The 21,792-nt window shown below is 48.3% G+C and overlaps 1 pseudogene; it reads left to right on the top strand.

Annotated features, from left to right (window-relative positions):
- Positions 1-20,893, top strand: part of LOC119856427 — a 59,469-nt pseudogene extending 38,576 nt beyond the window's left edge.
- The last annotated feature ends 899 nt before the right edge of the window (positions 20,894-21,792 follow it).

The raw sequence follows: 21,792 nt of genomic DNA, 5'->3' as shown, positions 1-21,792 counted from the left end.
TGCCCCCTCTCGGGCCAGCTGTACGCTCTGGCGATCGAACCCTTCCTCTGTCTCCTCCGAAGGAGGTTGACAGGGTTGGTGCTGCGGGAGCCAGAGCTGTGGCTGGTCCTGTCGGCGTACGCTGATGACGTGCTCTTCGTGGTCCAGGACCCGGGCAACTTGGCGCGGGTGGAGGCTTGCCAGGCCATCTATTTGGCAGCCTCCTCCACGTGGGTCAACTGGGTCAAGAGCTCTGGCTTGGTGGTGGGGGACTGGCGGCAGGCGAGCTTCAGGCGGCAGGCGAGCTCCCACCCGCACTTCAGGCCATCCGGTGGAGCACGGGTCCGCTGCTCTATCTTGACATTTATCTTTCTGCCACACATCCCTCTCCGCCGGAGAACTGGCAGAATTTAGAGGGCGGGGTGATAGAGCGGCTCCAGAAATGGACAGGACTACTCCGGTGCCTCTCCCTTCGAGGGAGAGCGCTAGTACTTAATCAACTAGTCCTGTCCATGCTCTGGTACCGGCTCAACACCCTGGTCCCGACCCCGGCTTTCCTGGCCAACCTCCGGACATCGATTCTGGAGTTCTTTTGGTCAGGACTGCAGTGGGTCCCTGCAGAGGTTCTCCATCTACCCCTGGAGGAGGGAGGGCAGGGCCTAAAATGTCTGCTTACTCAGGTCCACGTCTTCCGCCTCCAGACCCTGCAGAGGCTCCTTTATGGTGCAGGTAGTCCGGCATGGAGCATACTGGCGCACACCTTCCTGCGCCGCTTCCGAGGGCTCCGATACGACCGGCAGCTCCTTTATCTCCATCCGAGAGGTCTTCCGCGAGACCTCTCCGGGCTGCCGGTCTTCTACCAGAACCTCCTTTGGACCTGGAAACTCTTTTCAACGACCAGGTCTGTGGCGGCCACCGAGGGGGCAGATGTCCTCGCGGAGCCCCTGCTACACAACCCCCAGCTCCGTGTGCAGGTGGCGGAGTCCCGCTCGGTGCACCAGAGGTTGGTCCTGGCAGAGGTCACAAGAGTCGGAGACCTCCTGGACTATGACTGGGGAGACTGGCTGGATCCCCTGACACTTGCTCAGCGCATGGGGCTTTCCAGACCTTGTACTCCCCGGCGCATACTTCAGGAGGTGAAGGCCGCTTTGCCACCCGCTGCTCGGGTTTATCTCAACCGGGTCCTGCACGAGGGCACGCCCCGCCCACCCCCTACCCCAGGCCCGCCAGACCTTTTAATTGGACCCCTGCCCCATGGACCCAACCGACCCCCTCACCCCTTCACTGGAAGCCGGCTGCAAGAGATGCAGCCGGTCTGCTTTCAAACCGCGCCAAGAAAACATCTATACATGCTCGTGCTCCACACCCTTCATGCCCTCACCCTCGTGTCCTGCCCCGATACAAAATGGCAGGACCTCCTGCCACCTTTGGAGGGTGAGGAGCCCCGGTGGGCCAGCCTATATTCCACCTTAGTCCCGAGGCCCGCAGGGGATGTCAGTTGGCGGCTCCTGCATGGAGCCGTGAGCATGGGCGTGTACTTGGCGCGGTTCACCTCTTTCCCAGACACCTGCCCCTTTTGCGGCGTGAGGGATACCCTGGCGCATACATACTTGGAGTGTGCCAGGCTGCAGCCCCTATTCTGGCTCCTCACCAATATTTTATTACGTTTTTGGTTGCACTTCTCCCCTCACCTTCTTATTTATGCACTCCCTATCCATGGCCCCACAAAGTCACGGGATCTCCTGGTCAACCTCCTCCTGGCCCTAGCTAAAATGGCCATCTATAAAACCAGAGTGAGGAGGTTGGCCGATGGAGTCTCCTATGACTGTGGGGCCTATTTCTGATCCTCGGTCCTTTCACGCATCCGGGCAGAGTTCCTCTGGGCGGCGTCCTCTGACTCCCTTGACGCCTTTGAGGAGCAGTGGGCAGTGTCTGGGGTTCTCTGCTCGGTGTCCCCGTCCGGTTCCCTTCTTTTGACCCTTTGACCACACTCCTGTCCCTGTTATTTCATTAGTTGTCCCCCGGAATTTGTTGGGTATCTAGGTCCTGTGGATCCCCCTTTTAGGTTGGGGGGGATCCTTTAGCGGTTGACAGGCTTCGCCCGTCCACTTCCCGGATCTCAGTAAGACTACTCTTCCATAGCCATCTGGCCTTGCCCCATCACAGTAGATATAAGAAAAGGAGTACTTGTAGCACCTTAGAGACTAAGAAATTCATTTAAGCATAAGCTTTCATGAGCTACAGCTCTCTTCATCAAATACAGACTAACACGGCTGCTACTGTGAAATATGTAGATATACTAATTAATCATAAATTGTAGATTTTTTTTTTTTGCAGTCTCTACTTCCCTAGTCAACATGACATACTTCCACTAAGATCTGCTAAACACACTTCTAATACTACTCCCTTTCACAAATTAGTCAAGTGGACACACGCAGTTTTAAGTATCTGTTCCAAAACTGAGTTCTCATTCGGCTAGGAAGTCATGAGATGGGGGAATCTGTCCAGTATTCGAAGGCTTTAGCATTAGCTGCAGAAAAACTGCAAGGACAATAGAAGTTAACATACCGCTGATTTCTCTCCAGATTACAGCTAATTGCACTTGGTTGCACAGTAGGGAGGTGCGTTGCAAGAACAGCCTACTTTCTCAAGTATCACTTCAACAAGAAATCTGGAAGTCTGACTTTCTGGAGTGACTGGCTTGTACATCAGATTTTCAGAAAGGCTTCTAAATCGCTATCCCTGAGCCTGGTGATCTTCAAGAAGTTAGCATGGTGCAGTGTATAGCTCAGAAAAACAAGAGACCATCTGTATAAGCTGATACAAAGCATCACTGACAGGTTTCAGAGTAGCAGCCGTATTAGTCTGTATTCGCAAAAAGAAAAGGAGTACTTGTGGCACCTTAGAGACTAACAAATTTATTAGAGCATAAGCTTTCGTGAGCTACAACTCACTTCATCGGATGCATTTGGTGGAAAAAACAGAGGAGAGATTTATATACACACACACAGAGAACATGAAACAATGGGTTTATCATACACACTGTAAGGAGAGTGATCACTTAAGATAAGCCATCACCCACAGCAGGGGGGGGAAAGGAGGAAAACCTTCCATGGTGACAAGCAGGTAGGCTAATTCCAGCAGTTAACAAGAATATCAGAGGAACAGTGGGGGGTGGGGTGGGGGGGAGAAATACCATGGGGAAATAGTTTTACTTTGTGTAATGACTCATCCATTCCCAGTCTCTATTCAAGCCTAAGTTAATTGTATCCAGTTTGCAAATTAATTCCAATTCAGCAGTCTCTCGTTGGAGTCTGTTTTTGAAGCTTTTTTGTTGAAGGATAGCCACTCTTAGGTCTGTGATCGAGTGACCAGAGAGATTGAAGTGTTCTCCAACTGGTTTTTGAATGTTATAATTCTTGACGTCTGATTTGTGTCCATTCATTCTTTTACGTAGAGACTGTCCAGTTTGGCCAATGTACATGGCAGAGGGGCATTGCTGGCACATGATGGCATATATCACATTGGTAGATGCGCAGGTGAACGAGCCTCTGATAGTGTGGCTGATGTGATTAGGCCCTATGATGGTATCCCCTGAATAGATATGTGGACAGAGTTGGCAACGGGCTTTGTTGCAAGGATAGGTTCCTGGGTTAGTGGTTCTGTTGTGTGGTGTGTGGTTGCTGGTGAGTATTTGCTTCAGATTGGGGAGCTGTCTGTAAGCAAGGACTGGTCTATCTCCCAAGATCTGAGAGAGCGATGGCTCGTCCTTCAGGATAGGTTGTAGATCCTTGATGATGCGTTGGAGGGGTTTTAGTTGGGGGCTGAAGGTGATGGCTAGTGGCGTTCTGTTGTTTTCTTTGTTGGGCCTGTCCTGTAGTAGGTGACTTCTGGGTACTCTTCTGGCTCTGTCAATCTGTTTCTTCACTTCAGCAGGTGGGTATTGTAGTTGTAGGAATGCATGATAGAGATCTTGTAGGTGTTTGTCTCTGTCTGAGGGGTTGGAGCAAATGCGGTTATATCGTAGCGCTTGGCTGTAGACAATGGATCGAGTGGTATGATCTGGATGAAAGCTAGAGGCATGTAGGTAGGAATAGCGGTCAGTAGGTTTCCGATATAGGGTGGTGTTTATGTGACCATCGCTTATTAGCACCGTAGTGTCCAGGAAGCATCACTGTAGCTTCTTCTGTTCCAACCACCATCAGCCATTTTCTCCCACTGATTAAATAATTTACTTATCGAGATGGTATGAAGTCTGCAGTATTCTGAAACCGTGTAATTATCAGAAATGAGAATCAAAAAGGTTCCATTCTCATTATAAAAATAAAAAGGAAATACCTAGAACTCCATTGAAATATTATTAAAGGGTCTGGCTTAAACCCACAAAAGCTAAAAAATTCAGAATTACCACTTCACTGCCATCTTCTGTACCATTCTGAGGCAATACGTACTCAGAAGCGCTATCATTTTTGAAGTGTTGATGTTCCAAGGAATAGCTAACGCTGATCTTGCAGTGATTTCAGGAAAGAGAAAAAGGGTGTGGAGCACTTTCTAAACTTTTTTTTATTGACATTAAATTAGTTTGAAGAATTTTCAAATAATGGTATTGCAAATTATATACCATGTTAATGAGAAACAGATTTTTATTAATAGCTGGCTGTATAAAAATGTGATCACTAAATAGTAAGTCCACCAAGTGTGTGTATTCTGGATAAATTATTAAAATAGTACTAACATACTTGTAATATGAAAAATAAATGTTTCTCTTTCAATTATTAGGTGTGCTATGTTGATTATGGCTTCAGTAAGATTATTGAAAACAACAAAGTGTACAAACTAGGTAGATGCTTCTATTCGCTTCCATTCCAAACTGTGAAATGTAAACTAGCAGGTAAGAGGAACTTTTTTGAGAGAATTATTAAATATCTAGTACCATAATTTTGCATGTAACTTAACAGAAGTTGGGGCAGAAAAAGAGCCCTTACCCCAAAAACCTTACTGCCTACTTCAGAGAAACTTGGGAAATGAAGGTAAGGAATAGGGAGGAATGGAGTTAAAATAAAAACATTAATTTGTTCTGTTATTTTGGTTAGATTATTAAAGCCGAGTCTGTTTTCAAAAGGCTTTTGTTTTATCAGAAGAAAATAATTTATTTTCTTGATTCTAGAGGGATCTTGAATGTATATTCCATGGTAGAAGCTTGATTTAAGACTAGGAAGAGATCAGCTGAAGTTTCTCTGGTTTTCTAAATATTTATTTTATTTTTTAACGGAGAAAGCTAGTTACCCACATCCTCCCTCCCTCCCTCCTTCATTCCTTTTATTACACTTGCTTGTTGCATCTTATTTATGTTGCTGGGCAGGTCTTCCAGACCCTCCAAGTTTGGAGCCCCATTATACAAGGCACTGTATAGACCAGAGGTGGGTCACGTCTGGCCCGCGGGCCACATCCCCTCTCCTACTGTTCCCCCTTACCCACAGCCATGCCACCGGTGCAATGCTCTGGGCTGCCGGGCAGCACAGCTGCAGAGCTGCAGCCTGACCGGGTGCTCTGGGCGGCGTGGCTATAGCGCCACCAGTGCTCCAGGCAGCTCAGTAAGGAGGCGGGGGGGGGGGAGTTGGAGGGCAGGGGAGTTTGGGGTGGTGGTCAGGGGGCAGGGGTATGGATAGGGGCCGGGGCGGTCCGGGGGCGGGAAACAGGGTGTTGAATGGGGGCAGGGGTCCCGGGGATGGTCAGGGGACAGGGGGAAAGGGTGGTTGGATGGGGCAGGAGTCCTGGAGGGGGCAGTCAGGAAGGAGAGGGAGAAGGGATGGTTGGATGGGGTGGCGGGGGGGCAGTCAGGGGACAGGAAGAAGGGGTGGTTGGATGAAGCAGGGGTCCTGGGGGAGGCAGTCAGGAATGAGAGGAGGGGTTGGATGGGGCGGCGGCCAGTCTGGGGGCGGTCGGGGACAGGGAGCAGGGGGTGGTGGATGGGGCAGGAGTCCTGGGGACAGGGACTGTCAGGGGACAGGGAACAGGGAGGGTGGGTCGGATAGGGTAGGAGTCCCGAGGGGGCCATCTGGGGTGAGAAGCAGGGTGGGGTCGGACAGGGGTTGGGGGCTGGGCCACACATGGCTGTTTGGGGAGGCACAGCCTCCCCTAACCGGCCCTCCATATAATTTTGGAAACCCGATGTGGCCCTCAGGCCAAAAAGTTTGCCTTCCCCGGTGTAGACACATGGTATAAATCCCTGTCCCAGAGAGCTTGCAGCCTAAGTAGACAACACAGACAAAAAACGGAGGAGAGAAAGGAAGGTATAATTGCTCCATTTTACATATGGGGAACGGAGGCCCAGAGAGACCAAGGGTCAGACTTGCAAAGATATTTAATCTCCTAAAGATGCAGATAGATACCTAATAGGATTTACAAAAACCCCTAAGCAGGTTAAATACTTATTTCCCTGTAACACTTTCTTAGTGTATCCAGAACTGTAAGTCACCCTGTTACCCTTCTGCCTCAGCATAAAGGAATCTGCCGGTGCTAAACTGAGTTACGACAACTCCTTGCCACTCCGGTTTCGGTAGCCAGACCCATAGATTTCTCAGGACTCTGTCTGTTCTAACTTTACTTGCAGTTTAATCCTTTGTGTTCTTTAGTTCCTGAACCCTCCAGACATGTCTCCCTGCCGTATCCATCCCATTACTGGATGCTCACAGAAATTACCAAGTCTACTCAAGAGTGTGTGTGTGTGTACACGCACCACTTGTTTGATTTAACCGGGAATTCACACTCTGTTTAATGTAACAGCACTGACCTATGCTTATAATAAAACAAAAAAAGTTTATTAACCAAAAACTTGATTTAAGCAAGAATAGTAGACAGACCTGGTTACAAATAAAACAAAAGGCTAACATGCTTCTAAGTGACGAAAACTTAACTTGTTTGTGGTTTTGTTGTAGCCATTTTGGTCCCAGGATATTAGAGACAGGATGGGTGAGGTAATATCTTTTATTGTACCAACTTCTTTTGATGAAAGAGACAAACTTTTGAGCTTACTTTGAAGAGCTCTGTACAAGGTCAAAAGCTTGTTTATTTCATCTGTCAGGGCCCTCCCCACTCTGAACTGTAGGGTACAGACGTGGGGACCCGCATGAAAGACCCCCTAAGCTTATTTCTACCAGCTTAGGATAAAAACTTCCCAGGCACAAATTCTCCCTTGTACCTTGGGTTTAAATAATGCTGCCACCACCAAGTGATTTAACAAAGAACCAGGGAAAAGGACCACTTGGACCACCTCCTCTTCCCCCAGCAATCCCCCCAAGCCCTTTCCTGGGGAGGCTTGAGAATAATATCCTAACCAATTGGTTACAAAATGATCAAAGACCCAAACCCCAGTGTCTTGGAACAATGGAAAAATCAGTCAGGTTCTTAAAAGAAGGATTTTATTTAAAGAAAAGGTAAAAGAACCACCTCTGTAAAATCAGGATGGTAAATACTTTACAGGATAATCAGATTCAAAACACAGTGGATTCCCCTCTAGGCAAAACTTTAAAGTTACAAAAAAACAAGATAAACCTCCCTCTAGCAAAGGGAAAATTCACAAGTTGAAAACAAAAGGCAATCTAATGAACCTTGCCTTATTTCCTTATTCTTTTTGCAATATCAGAGACTTGTACAGGATGGTTTACAGAAGAAGGAGGTTTTTTGACCTGATGCTTCTCTGCTTTCCCCAAAGAACACACCACAAAGCCCCCCACCTCCCCCAAGATTTGAAAGCATCTTCTTTCCCCATTGCTCCCTTTGGTCAGGTGCCAACCAGGTTATTTGAGCTTCTTAACCCCTTACTGGTAAGGGGGAAGTAAGTCTAGGCTACCCTTAGCTGTATGGTTATGACATCATCAATAGAAATTGGTACAATAAAATATATTCCCTCACCCAATCTGTCTCTCTAAAATTTAGGAGGTTACAGTCTTAACTAAAGTAAGCGTCTTTCCTCAAGCAGCCTTTCAGCATCACCGTCCCCCATGTTGAGTGTTTCCACTGTTTAGAGATACAAAGAGCACTTGCCCCTTTGTCCCCTAAGTGATGTATAACAAGATGCCATTTTGCTTCTCCTTGTATTCCCCAAAGTTCCATTGTCTTTATTTCAAGAGTCAGGATGACCCCCGGGGTGAGACTCTGGTGTGCTGACACCATGCTGTTTCCTCATCCTTCTGGTAATTGGTGTTTATCTCAGAGGTAAATGAACTGCCCATTGTCTCTGCCATCACCATACTCAATTTATATTAGAGACAGATTGATGATTATACGGCCTCTTGTCTGGAAGAAACCCTGTTTTTCCCTTTGTTTGGGTCAGTGTTAAGGCATACATTTTACAGTGATATTAATGACCAGTGTGCCATGCGCTTTCATTTGAGATCTCACACAACATTATTTAGAGATAAATATAACCGCAACATGTAAGGTGTAGTGAGTTTGTCAGGCTTCATAGGAATTGCTGTTACATGGCAGTGAACCGATTGCCAGTGGGCATTGAGCAGCTGTTAAGGTCACAATCCCATTGACTTAAATGGGAGTTGAGACCCTCTTGTAAATCTTACTAGGCATTAGGTCTGGCCAGAAAACAAGAGGTTCTTCTCTGAGTGCTTGCTCATATCGATTCCAATTTGGGTGTGTGCGCGCGCGCGCGTGCAAGGCTGTCGGAGAATTTTTACCCTAGCAACACCCCGTGGGTCGGCTGTGAAGCCTCCTGGAGTGGCGCCTTCATGGCGCTCGATATATACGCCAGCCGACCCAGCTCCTCCTCAGTTCCTTCTTACCGCCTGTGATGGTCGTTGGAACTGTGGAGTCCTGCTTCACTGTTCTCCACTCTCCCTAGCGTCTACCTAATAGTTGATAGTTATAGGTGTTTGAGTTATAGTTGGTTTACTTAGTGTTAGTGGGGTTGGGGGGGGTCTTTCCCCTCCTCCCCGATTCTTCTCTTGAGCTCATGCCCAAGGCTCCGGGATTCAAGCCCTGCGGTTCCTGCTCTAAGCCCATGCCAACGGGCGACCCCCATGACTCTTGCCTGAAGTGTCTGAGGGAGTCTCAAACAGAGAAGTGCAGGGATCTGCAAAGGGTTTTGTCCATGGTCTGAGAAGGAGTCGAACTTTCGTTTAAAGCAGCTCCTCATGGAGGCAGCTCTTAGCGCTCAGCCTCCTGTGTCTCACCAAGATCCAGCACCGAGCACCTCGGTGCACAATGCCCCAGCGGCAGCAGCAGGAGCAGCACCGCGGTTGGACACTGATTGAGACCCGCGGCACCGGTGCTCCTTGGCACCACAACCAACATTATCGGCCCGGCGCCGTTCCCATTCTCTTGGCCAGAAGCAGCACCGGAAGCTGGAAAAGAGTGGCCCACCTCCACAGAGACCAGCCTCCCTGGAACCACCTGTGGAGATGCATCCCACAGGGGAGCATCTAGGGGCACAGTCTACGGCTTCGGCACCGTTGACTCCGGCCCTGAGGGGAGAGTCTGGTACCGCTGGACTCCCCGACTTGCAGCGTGGTTGAGGTCCAGTTTCCATTTACCCTGGATACCTTTGCGGCTTCAAGGGATCTTATTGACATGACGGCATCCCCTCAGCCACATGCCAAGGCACCAATGCCTGTACGAATAGCACCGTTCCAGGGCAAGCCAGCCCTCATCCACCCTTCGATTGAGCTGTAGCACTGTTCCTGTTCTTGGCACGGTTCCCGCTCCTGCCGTCACTCACAGTCCCGGCCCCAGTCATACTTACAGCACTGCTTCAACTCCCATCACCAGTCCCGATTGCGGCACCGCTCTATCTGCCAGTTGTCGTCGAGGAGTAGATCCGGACCCGACACCGCTCTCAACGCCGGTCATCATCTTGGCCCAGATCCAGGCACCGTTCCAGGTCTCAGTACTGGTCCAGGTCCCGGCACCGCTCCCCAGCGTCACGGCACCATTCCTCGTCGACATGACCCAGCATAGAGCCGCTCGGCACCACCATGGCCCTCACATTCCGCTTCTCGTTCTTCGGGATCCGAGGCGGGGGTCGTGTTTCTCAGACCTTTGCCATTTGGACCATAGCCGCCTGGAGTCAGGGGCTGGGCCTTGGCAGGCGCAGGAGCAGGGTCCCGCTCAAGGGCTCACTCAGTGGCCGTTCTGGATGTCCTGGGCGTACCACCAGGCCCAGGGTGCTCCATCTGGGGCTTCTCTCCGAGCCACGAGTGCCAGAGGCTACTGCCAGTCGGCCCTCCCCGGGGGCATGGAGACTGTGGCAGCTTCTCTCCCCGCTACAGGACCTCCTCCAATGCAGATTCCTGGTCCAGGCCCTGAGATCACTGGCACAAGACAGCTGGCCCCGGCTCCGCAAGAGGCCCTAAATGACCCTCTTTCATCTTCACCTGATGAGGCAGTGACAGGCACTGCAGTCTCAGGTCCCCCTCCAATAGACCTCCGTGCCCACCAGGATCTCCTGCGCAGCCTGGCGCGGAATATGAACCTGCAGCAGAGGAGGTGGTAGAGGTGGAGGACCCCGTGGTGGATATTCTGCCTGCAGAAGCTCCATCAAGTGTGGCCTTACCCTTTATATGGACCATCCAAAGCACCGCCAGGACAATCTGGCAGACACCTACGTCGATCCCCCCGACTTCTGAGGGAGTGGAGTGGAAATACTTTGCCCCTTGAAGGGGTATGATTATCTGTTCACCCACCCACAGCCCTGTTCGCTCGTGGTGGCGTCAGTGAACGAAAAAGAATGGCACAGGCAGTAGGTCCCAGCGCCCAAATCAAAGGATGCCAAGCGCCTTGATTTGTTTGGGTGCAAAGTTTATTCTTCGGGGGGACTTCAGCTCAGGCTCAGTAATCAGCAGGCACTCCTGAGCGGTTACAATTTTAACTCCTGGAACTCCATGCTGAAGTTTAAGGAGTTAAAAGAAAAGGAGTACTTATGGCACCTTAGAGACTAACAAATTTATTAGAGCATAAGCTTTCGTGAGCTACAGCTCACTTCATCGGATGCATTTGGTGGAAAAAACAGAGGAGAGATTTATATACACACACACAGAGAACATGAAACAATGGGTTTATCATACACACTGTAAGGAGAGTGATCACTTAAGATAAGCCATCACCAGCAGCAGGGGGGGGAAAGGAGGAAAACCTTCCATGGTGACAAGCAAGGTAGGCTAATTCCAGCAGTTAACAAGAATATCAGAGGAACAGTGGGGGGTGGGGTGGGAGGGAGAAATACCATGGGGAAATAGTTTTACTTTGTGTAATGACTCATCCATTCCCAGTCTCTATTCAAGCCTAAATTAATTGTATCCAGTTTTCAAATTAACCGATTAGACACCACCGATTTCCTGAGGAAACTACAGTCCATTGGTGATCTTCCTAAAAACACCATCCTAGCCACTATGGATGTAGAATCCTCTACACCGACATTCCACACAAAGATGGACTACAAGCCGTCAGGAACAGTATCCCCGATACTGTCACGGCTAACCTGGTGGCAGAACTTTGTGACTTTGTCCTGACCCATAACTATTTCACATTTGGTGACAATGTATACCTTCAAATCAGCGGCACTGCGATGGGTACCCGCATGGCCCCACAGTATGCCAACATTTTTATGGCTGACTTAGAACAACGCTTCCTCAGCTCTCGTCCCCTAATGCCCCTACTCTACTTGCGCTACATTGATGACATCTTCATCATCTGGACCCATGAAAAAGAAGCCCTTGAGGAATTCCACCAGGATTTCAACAATTTCCATCCCACCATCAACCTCAGCCTGGACCAGTCCACACAAGAGATCCACTTCCTGGACACTACGGTGCTAATAGGTTTCAGAGTAGCAGCCGTGTTAGTCTGTATTCGCAAAAAGAAAAGGAGTACTTGTGGCACCTTAAAGACTAACAAATTTATTAGAGCATAAGCTTTCGTGAGCTGTAGCTCACGAAAGCTTATGCTCTAATAAATTTGTTTGTAGCTCACGAAAGCTTATGCTCTAATAAATTTGTTAGTCTTTAAGGTGCCACAAGTACTCCTTTTCTTTTTACGGTGCTAATAAGCGATGGTCACATAAACACCACCCTATATCGGAAACCTACTGACTGCTATTCCTACCTACATGCCTCTAGCTTTCATCCAGATCATACCACTCGATCCATTGTTTACAGCCAAGCGCTACGATATAACCGCATTTGCTCCAACCCCTCAGACAGAGACAAACACCTACAAGATCTCTATCATGCATTCCTACAACTACAATCCCCACCTGCTGAAGTGAAGAAACAGATGGACAGAGCCAGAAGAGTACCCAGAAGTCACCTACTACAGGACAGGCCCAACAAAGAAAACAACAGAACGCCACTAGCCATCACCTTCAGCCCCCAACTAAAACCTCTCCAACGCATCATCAAGGATCTACAACCTATCCTGAAGGACGAGCCATCGCTCTCTCAGATCTTGGGAGACAGGTCAGTCCTTGCTTACAGACAGCCCCCCAATCTGAAGCAAATACTCACCAGCAACCACACACCACACAACAGAACCACTAACCCAGGAACCTATCCTTGCAACAAAGCCCGTTACCAACTCTGTCCACATATCTATTCAGGGGATACCATCATAGGGCCTAATCACATCAGCCACAATATCAGAGGCTCGTTCACCTGCGCATCTACCAATGTGATATATGCCATCATGTGCCAGCAATGCCCCTCTGCCATGTACATTGGACAAACTGGACAGTCTCTACGTAAAAGAATGAATGGACACAAATCAGACGTCAAGAATTATAACATTCAAAAACCAGTTGGAGAACACTTCAATCTCTCTGGTCACTCGATCACAGACCTAAGAGTGGCTATACTTCAACAAAAAAGCTTCAAAAACAGACTCCAACGAGAGACTGCTGAATTGGAATTAATTTGCAAACTGGATACAATTAACTTAGGCTTGAATAGAGACTGGGAATGGATGAGTCATTACACAAAGTAAAACTATTTCCCCATGGTATTTCTCCCTCCCACCCCACCCCCCACTGTTCCTCTGATATTCTTGTTAACTGCTGGAATTAGCCTACCTGCTTGTCACCATGAAAGGTTTTCCTCCTTTCCCCCCCCTGCTGTTGGTGATGGCTTATCTTAAGTGATCACTCTCCTTACAGTGTGTATGATAAACCCATTGTTTCATGTTCTCTGTGTGTGTGTATATAAATCTCTCCTCTGTTTTTTCCACCAAATGCATCCGATGAAGTGAGCTGTAGCTCACGAAAGCTTATGCTCTAATAAATTTGTTAGTCTCTAAGGTGCCACAAGTACTCCTTTTCTTTTTGCGAATACAGACTAACACGGCTGCTACTCTGAAACCTTTAAGGAGTTAGTACCTCCTGAGTCCAGAGCGGAGTTTGGGGCTTTGGCGGAAGAGGGCAAAACAGTGGCACAGGCCTCTTTGCAGGCCTTGCTGGATGCTGTGAATTCCCCACACATACTTAGGCCTCACTGTGATCCCCGAGGACAATCTCCTGGCTGCAAGCCTCCAGCCTGCTGCTGGAACTTCAGCAAACACTGCAGGACCTCTCCTTTGATGGAGCGGGCCTGTTCTCGGAAAAGACCATTTCAAGGCTACAAAGCCTTAAGGATTCAAGGGCAATAATGATGGGCATGCACACACTGACTACCCATCGGAAACCCTTCAGACCCCAGCAGCCACGACATCGCTGCTATCCTCATCCTCGGCCGAGGCAGGCTTTCTATAGGAGGCGGGGGCGTAATGTCAGGAGGAAGCCCTCCAACCCCCAGTCTGGGGAAGGCCAAGGCCCATCCAAGCCTTCGTCAGGCTCAAAACAGACCTTTTGAAGGGCCGCCCTAGGACGGTGTACCAGACCTTGTTCAGGATCCAACCCCACCTTTCTTGAATAGTTTATCCCATTTCCACCGTGCTTGGTCTCACATAACCATGGACGACTGGGTCCTCTGCACGGTGGAAGCGGGATACTCTCTCTAATTTCCTCCCTCACTCTTCCTCCCACCCTTCTTCCCCATCCCTCTTCAGGGACCCTTCTCATGAGCAATACCTTATTCAGGAGGTTCAGATGCTCCTCGCCATGGGGACAATTGAGGAGGTTCCGAGGGAGCTAAGGGGCAGGAGGTTTTACTCCCGATACTTCCTTATCCCCAAGGCAAAGGGTGGGCTTCGGCCCATTCTGGACCTGTGCGGTCTCAACAAGTACATGGTAAAGTTGAAGTTCCCCATGGGCTCGTTGGGTACCATAATACCTTCCTGGGATCCTGGAGACTGGTATGCTGCCCTCGACGTGAAGGACGCGTATTTCCACAAAGCGATTCATCCGGCACACAGATGCTTCCTCCGCTTTGTGGTCAACTGCAAACACTATCCATTCACGGCCCTTCCCTTCGGTCTCTCCACAGCCCCCCGAGTGTTCATCAAATGTATGGCGGTCGTGGCAGCCTTTCTTCGTTGACAGCGGGTGCAGATTTACCCTTACCTCAATGACTAGCTTATCTGGGAACACACCAAAGATCAAGTGCAGTCCCACCTCTGCTTGGTCACAGACACATTTCGTCAGTTAGGCCTCCTTCTCAGCGTGGCGAAGTTGACACTAGAACCGACCCAGAGAATAGAATTTATCGGGGCAGTTCTTGACTCCATGCAGGCACAAGCCCTCCTGCCGGACGCAGGCTATACTGTTTCTAGGCTATAGTGGGCCTTGTCCAGAGCCTTCAAAGCTTCCCCAGCTTGTCAGCAAGAAGTTGCCTGAGTCTTCTTGGACACATGGCCTCCTGCACATACGTCACCAGGCACACCAGACTTTGACTCCACCCATTACAAGCCTGGCTAACATCAGTCTATCGCCCAGGTTGAGACAGCCCGAACTTGGTGGTCACTGTCCCAGAGTGGGTCCTGGCCTCCCTCCACTGGTGGCTAAATCCCCGGGTGGTATGCAAAGGAGTCCCTTTTCACAGCCTGCAGCCCTTCTTGTCTCTGGTCACGAATGCCTCAGCCCTGGGATGGGGCGCCCACCTCGGGGACATTCAGACACTGGGCCTATGGCCCCCGTCCACGCTCTCCCTTCATATCAACACCCGGGAGCTGATGGTGGTGCGCCTTGCCTGTCAAGCCTTCCAGGAGCAGCTGCGGGGTCATTATGTGGCAGTCCTCACAGACAGCACCATGGTCATGTTCTACATCAAGAAACAAGGGGGGCCCACTCCACCCCCTTTGTCAGGAGGCCGTTTGACTGTGGGAATTCTGCATTGCCCACTCCATTCACCTGGTAGCGTCCTTCTACCCGGGGTCCAGAACATGCTGGCGGACCACCTGAGCCGGTCCTTCTGCTCCCATGGGTGGTCACTTTTGACCAGATGTCATCCGCCCCACCTTCTGAAGATGGGGGTTTCCCCCGGTCGACCCATTTGCCTCCGCAGTAATTAGAAATGCCTGGTGTTCTGCTCCCTCTAAGGTCGCTCCCCAGGCTCTCTCACAGACTCCTTCTTGCTCCCGTGGACTGGTCGACTATTTTACGCCTTTCCCCTGTTCCCCCGGTACACAGGGTCCTGCTCAAAGTGCGCAGGGACAGGGTGCGAGTGATTCTGGTGGCTCCGGCGTGGCCCAGACAGCACTGGTACACTGTGCTGTTGGAGCTCTCTGTGAATGCTCCAGTCCCATTGCCTCTTCTTCCCAACCTGATTACTCAGAATCATGGTTGTCTCTGCCATCCCGACCTACGACCTCTCCACCTCATGGCATGGATGCTGCATGGCTAAACCCTTCAAAAGGTCTCTGTTCGGAGTCTGTACAGCAAGTACTGATGGGCAGCAGGAAGCCCACCACTCGGGCCACATATATGGCGAAGTGGAAGCAGTTTTCGTGCTGGTGTACTCAGCACAACACCTTCCTCTCCTGGCATCCATGCCTCTCATTTTGGAGTATCTCCTGGACCTCAAACAGCAGGGCCTGGCGGCATCCTCTGTCAGAGTTCACCTTGAGGCCATCTCAGCTTTTTACCCAGGTGCGAATGGCCGCTCTGCCTTCGCCAATCCCATGGTTGGCAGGGTTCCTCAAGGGCCTGGACCACCTCTACCCGCAGGTTCGACAGCCAGTCCCCACATGGGACCTTAACCTGGTCTTCTCCAGACTCATGGGGCCCCCGTTCAAGTCACTGGCCACCTATTTCCTCTTTTACCTCTCCTGGAATATGGCTTTCCTTGTCGCTATCACGTCGGTGCGGCGTGTCTCCGAACTCAGAGCCCTTACCTCGGAACCACCCTACACGATCTTCCATAAAGATAAGGTGCAGCTTCGGCCTCACCAGTCCTTTCTTCCCAAGGTGGTATCGGCCTTCCATATCAGCCAGGACATTTTTCTACCAGATTTTTATCCAAAACGGTACGCCAGTCGCCAGGAACAGTGGCTGCATTCCCTCAATGTCCTTAGGGCCCTTGACTTCTACACTGAGCATATGAAGCCATTCAGGAAGACGATCCAGCTCTTCGTTGCAGTGGCAGACTGGATGAAGAGCCTCCCGGTCTCCTCTCAGCGGGTCTCTTCATGGATCACGTCCTGCATCTGCACTTGCTATGATCTGGCCGGTGTACCAACCCCGCCCCTCACTGCTCTCTCCACAACGGCCCAGGCCTCGTCAGCAGCTTGTCTGGCCCAGGTGCTGATCCAGGAGATCTGCGGTTTTCTGCAAGGCAAGATTCAGCATAGGCCACACTGAAAGTTCCTTTTGAATGTGATCTTGGATTTCCATATGAATCAGTCTATCTACCCGCCATTGTCCTTCCCAAAGGTGCATATGCACTAGAACGAACAAAGCCTCCATCTCTTCGACTTTCATTAATGGTTAGCTTTGTAGCTCGATAGGAGAAAGCCCTTTCAAGTTTCTTTCTCAATCTTTGTTTCTCGCAGAGTGTGAGAGGGTCAACCAATCACAGCTTACAGACTTTTGAAATGGATAATGCATTATGGTGCTGCTGGTAATGCTGCAAAAGAGGTAATGCCTCCTGATAAGCTCGTAACACGCTCGACTAGAGCACATTCAACATCAGCAGCTTTGTGGTTCATGTCCCAATTATGGGCAATTGCAGGGCAGCAACATGGTCTTCTGTTCATACATTCACCAGACCGTATGCACAGTCTGCTGCATCAAGGGAGGACACAAATGTAGGGAAAGCAGTCCTTCAGTCCATCTTCTGATGAGATTCCAGGCTCCACTGCCTGGGGTAACAGCTTGGGAGACACCAACAGTGTAATGGACACATGGAAGTCCTCGAAGAACAACAGTTACTTTACCTTCTCATAACTGTTCTTTGAGATGTGTTGGATATGTCCATTCATGACCTATCCTCCTCTTCCAACACATCAGTCTACCATTGACTTCCTGTGCAAAGGAACTAGGGGAGGGTTCTGCATTCCAGAGCATGCGCAGTTTGTATGGGGGTATGGCCCCCCTTATACATATCATTAGGGAGAACTCTCGCGCACCAGTACACTGCAGGCATATGTGCTTGCAGTGTATCTAGAACAGCGTTGGAAAAGGTAAGTAACCATTTTTCTGTTGCATGAAAAGTTTGGAGGTTTTGACACTTGTTCCTGTTCCAGTGTGTTGGAAAAAGCCCAAGACTCCTTGAATTTAAGGGATGGGGAATACGGGGGCAAAGAGAGGCTGGGAGTGGCTTTTATCCCCCAAAATGGCCAATAGCATGGTTTAGGCAGACTAGGGACTGGAAACTGGGTTTTCCACATCCATATGATTGCTCTAACCATTGGGCTATATGCTATTCTGGAATGGAGATCTCTTTATTTTGTCCACAAATTCCACCCTGGACCCGAGAAACCTTTCTAATTAATGTTTTGTTGAAACAATACGTATTTGAAAAATTTCAGTTTCAACAAAAAAACACAAACAAACTTTTGTTGGAAAAAAATTCCTGATCAGCTCTACTAGGTGATGGTCTGCATCTTCAGTCACTTATTTATGTCTGTAAATGTGACCTGAAGTGACTTGCCCATATGCTCAGGGTTTAGCTGATCGCCATATTTGTGGTCAGGATGGAATTTTCTTCCAGGGCAGATTGGAAGAGGCCCTGGGGGTTTTCTTCTTCCTCTGTAGCATGGGGCACAGGCCACTTGCTGGAGGATTCTCTGCTCCTTGAAGTCTTTAAACCATGATTTGAGGACTTCAATAGCTCAGACATAGGTGAGAGGTTTTTCGCAGGAGTGGGTGGATGAAATTCTGTGGCCTGCATTGTGCAGGAGGTCAGACTAGATGATCATAATGGTCCCTTCTGACCTTAATATCTATGAATCTATGACCTAGGCCATGCATGCCTGTGGCAGACTTTGGAATTTAATCCAGGTATCAATCCCAGTCCAGTTGCCTTCACCACAAGATCACCTCGTGCCTCTCACCATATCTTAAATTACATTGTAAACTCTTCACAGCAGTGACCTGTGGTGTGGCAGTGGCTCGGCCTATGCTTCATTTCTGGTCTCCCACAGGTTGAGGGGACTTAGCCTTCCAGCTAGGTCATGTAAGAGTTCTGTCCCTTCCAGGATACCCAAAGGCCTAAGTAAATGCACAGATTGCAAACTCTTCGCTTCCTTAGGGATGCTGTGATAGACAGCAGCCCGCCCTGGTTCCTGGCCTTAGCCAGTCTTGTCTCCCGCAGTGAAAGCTCCAAGTCTGTTTTCCCTTTTTACAGAGCAATTAAAACTTAGAACCTCCTGTAACTTGCATTCATGATCTTTGTATAAAAAAATGGCCATGAGTGACCATGGAGAATATTTTTACTTTGGCATATTGCTTTCCTTTACAAATCCCCTTTATTAGTCTTGAAAGTGTATGATACAAAAACATTTAGGGAGGAAAAAATTTCACTAAAGAAGAATGTTACAGAAAACCAGGGGGAGGTCTCTTTACAAATACAGTACATCTCCTGTTGTTGTCTGATTCTTGGAGCTGAGCTCCCAAACCTGGCAGAGATACTATACTTCCCTGTGGGAAATTTCAAGGAAAATGAGTGGAAATTCTGAACTGCTTGTTTCACAGGGCTGGAAGTCTTTTGTGATGATCCTGTTTTAGTGGAAGTTGTTGAGTCACAAACCTGTGGCAAGATATTTGCTGTGGAAATACTGGAAAAGAGTGATATTCCACTTGTTGTTCTGTATGACACCTCAGGAGAGGATGATATAAATATCAACGTCACCTGTCTGAAGGCCTTATGTGACAAATCCCTTGAACTACACCTTCAGGTACTATTTTATTTATGATGTAATACTTGTTCGTTTAAATTCTGAAGTGTTACATCATGGGGAAGGAGTGGAGTACAATACCAGAAACTTGTTAAATTTCTTCCTTCAAATATTTTGTTGCAGGCAGATGCTTTATATACAAATGTTAGAGTCACCAACGTTTGCTCTGACGGAACCCTATATTGCCAGGTGCCATCGAAGGGCCTAGCCAAACTCTGCGAGATCTTGCAAAAGTTGGAAGACTACTTCCATTACAAGGTGTGTAAGGAGAAGGGAGGTGCTGAGGTAATATATTTTATTTTTTTTACTGTCTTACACTCCCTGCCTCTCAGCTTAACTCTTTACAGAGGCTCCGAGCAGGAATTCTGTCTTTCAGGACGTTTCAGAAAGCATTAGTATTAAACAGGGCTGTTATCTAAAACCCTGAATGTAGCTTTTAATAACTGTTCCCAGCCAGCTTCAGAGTACCATACAATTTCTTAGTAAAAGCTTTATTAAACACAAAAAGTATTGTAAATAGTTTTTGGAATACTTATGAATAATTTCTTAAACAAAAGCTAGTAAACTGGATGTAGTAAATTTCCTGTTCTCTCTCATACAGACTTCCCCACTTTGTTGCTCTTATATATTTCAATGCAAGGTTTCAACATGATGTTTACACTTCTGAACGTTAGTGCACACAAACACTCTAATGTTTCTTCAGGTGATTTTTTTAGTCTTTATAGAGTGACCATGATTTATATAAAAAGAAAAGGAGTACTTGTGGCACCTTAGAGACTAACAAATTTATTAGAGCATAAGCTTTCGTGAGCTACAGCTCACTTCATCGGATGCTCACGAAAGCTTATGCTCTAATAAATTTGTTAGTCTCTAAGGTGCCACAAGTACTCCTTTTCTTTTTGCGAATCCAGACTAACACGGCTGCTACTATGAAACCCATGATTTATATAGTGTGTCGTCTGCACTCTTCTGAGCTTGACAATGGAAAAACCTGAGTTGCAGCCCAACTCTTTGAGCCTTGTCAGGAAACAAAAGTCTGGGGACCCTACTAGCTAGCAGGATTCCAACCCTCGAGTCAATAGTTGACTGGCTCACTTGTTGGTGAGACAGAAATCTGGAGTCTGTATCGATACAGATATTGGGATCAGCATATCCACTATCCATTCCCTGGATCTCTAAGACTCTCATTCTGTAGAGCATGAGCTTTTCCCCATGAGCCAAGTCAGGTAAGAGTATACAAACCATCACCTCACTGAGCTCTGCCCCGTTCTCTCTTTAACTGGGGCAAGACTGCAGTTTAACTCCATTAGCTAATAGCTAAATGTAGGTTCCATAGTCTCTGTAGCCACTAGGTGTGACAAATTCTCCTTGCCCAGATCCTCCCTCTAGGTCTGTAAAACACACTACCGTGGAGTCAAACATTATTTAATAGACTGCTTCCTTAATAAGGAAAGCTGAACTAGCACTGACCTGTGTCCTAAGTGGGACACGGATAGGGACCCAGCCCTTGCAGCAGACATGTCTTGGTCCTGTATGGATCAGCCATTAAGTCCACAGGGCTATCTTTAACTCCTGTATTTATACCCGTCCCTCTCAGAATCTGGCTACATTCTCAGATGATAAATAGCATGGGACCTTCAAGACTGCTTGCCCTAAAGGAAAACATCTCATACATACAACTTCTTAAAAAAAGTTTCTGAGCATGTGTAGCAACTACCACACCCAATTTCTGAATGTTCCTGGCCCTCTCTTAGTGAGTCCCTCTGCCCTGCAGTTTGCAGATGTGTAGGCAGAGATTTCAAACAGAAATCTGTGATTCCTTTCTTTGTGTCAAAAAGTCAAATACACTATAAAGCATGTGGGTTACATCTGTTTTCAAATCTGTAATGGGCTAAGATGGAAATGAGGAGAGCTTTCATCATCATCCCTTTTGGCTCCAGGATATTGGAGATACTTGACATTCTAATACACAGCCTGATGAATGTTTCAGTTTTAGTCTCCTTGCTGAAGCTTTTACAAACCATCTCTTGTAGTAGTCTCTGCTCTTGGTCTGTCACTTTTATGCTTCCCTGGATAAGAATGGTTTACAATCAACCCAATAGGTTTCCTGCTCATATAAACGATCAAGATGCTCTCCCCCACCCCCCAAGAGATCCCCTTGTGCCTCTCATTCTTGCCTGACTTTTCTGATGGGCAAGGCTTTTGTAGAGGTGAGGTGCAAGCCCACCGTGACATTTGCAAGACCCACATGACACATCAAAGTAAAAAACAGTGCAGTTAAGCAGACCAGTTTTTAAACCTTTTCCAGCTTTGCCTATCAAGGTTTAGGGCAGCTTTGGTGCTCATTCTCTCCTTGGAAATATAACCTTGAATATTTTTTTTTAAATCCCTTAGGACAGATCCAAAGTGATAAACAGAAACTATTTAAGTAACAGAGGGGTACCCGTGTTAGTGTGTATCTACAAAAACAATGAGGAGTCCGGTGGCACCTTAAAGACTAAGATTTATTTTGGGCATAAGCTTTCGTGGGTAAAAAACCAA

This window comes from Dermochelys coriacea, chromosome 5, assembly GCF_009764565.3.
Source record: "Dermochelys coriacea isolate rDerCor1 chromosome 5, rDerCor1.pri.v4, whole genome shotgun sequence".
Lineage (NCBI taxonomy): Eukaryota > Metazoa > Chordata > Testudines > Dermochelyidae > Dermochelys > Dermochelys coriacea.
This window is presented reverse-complemented; position numbering and strand designations above follow the sequence as displayed.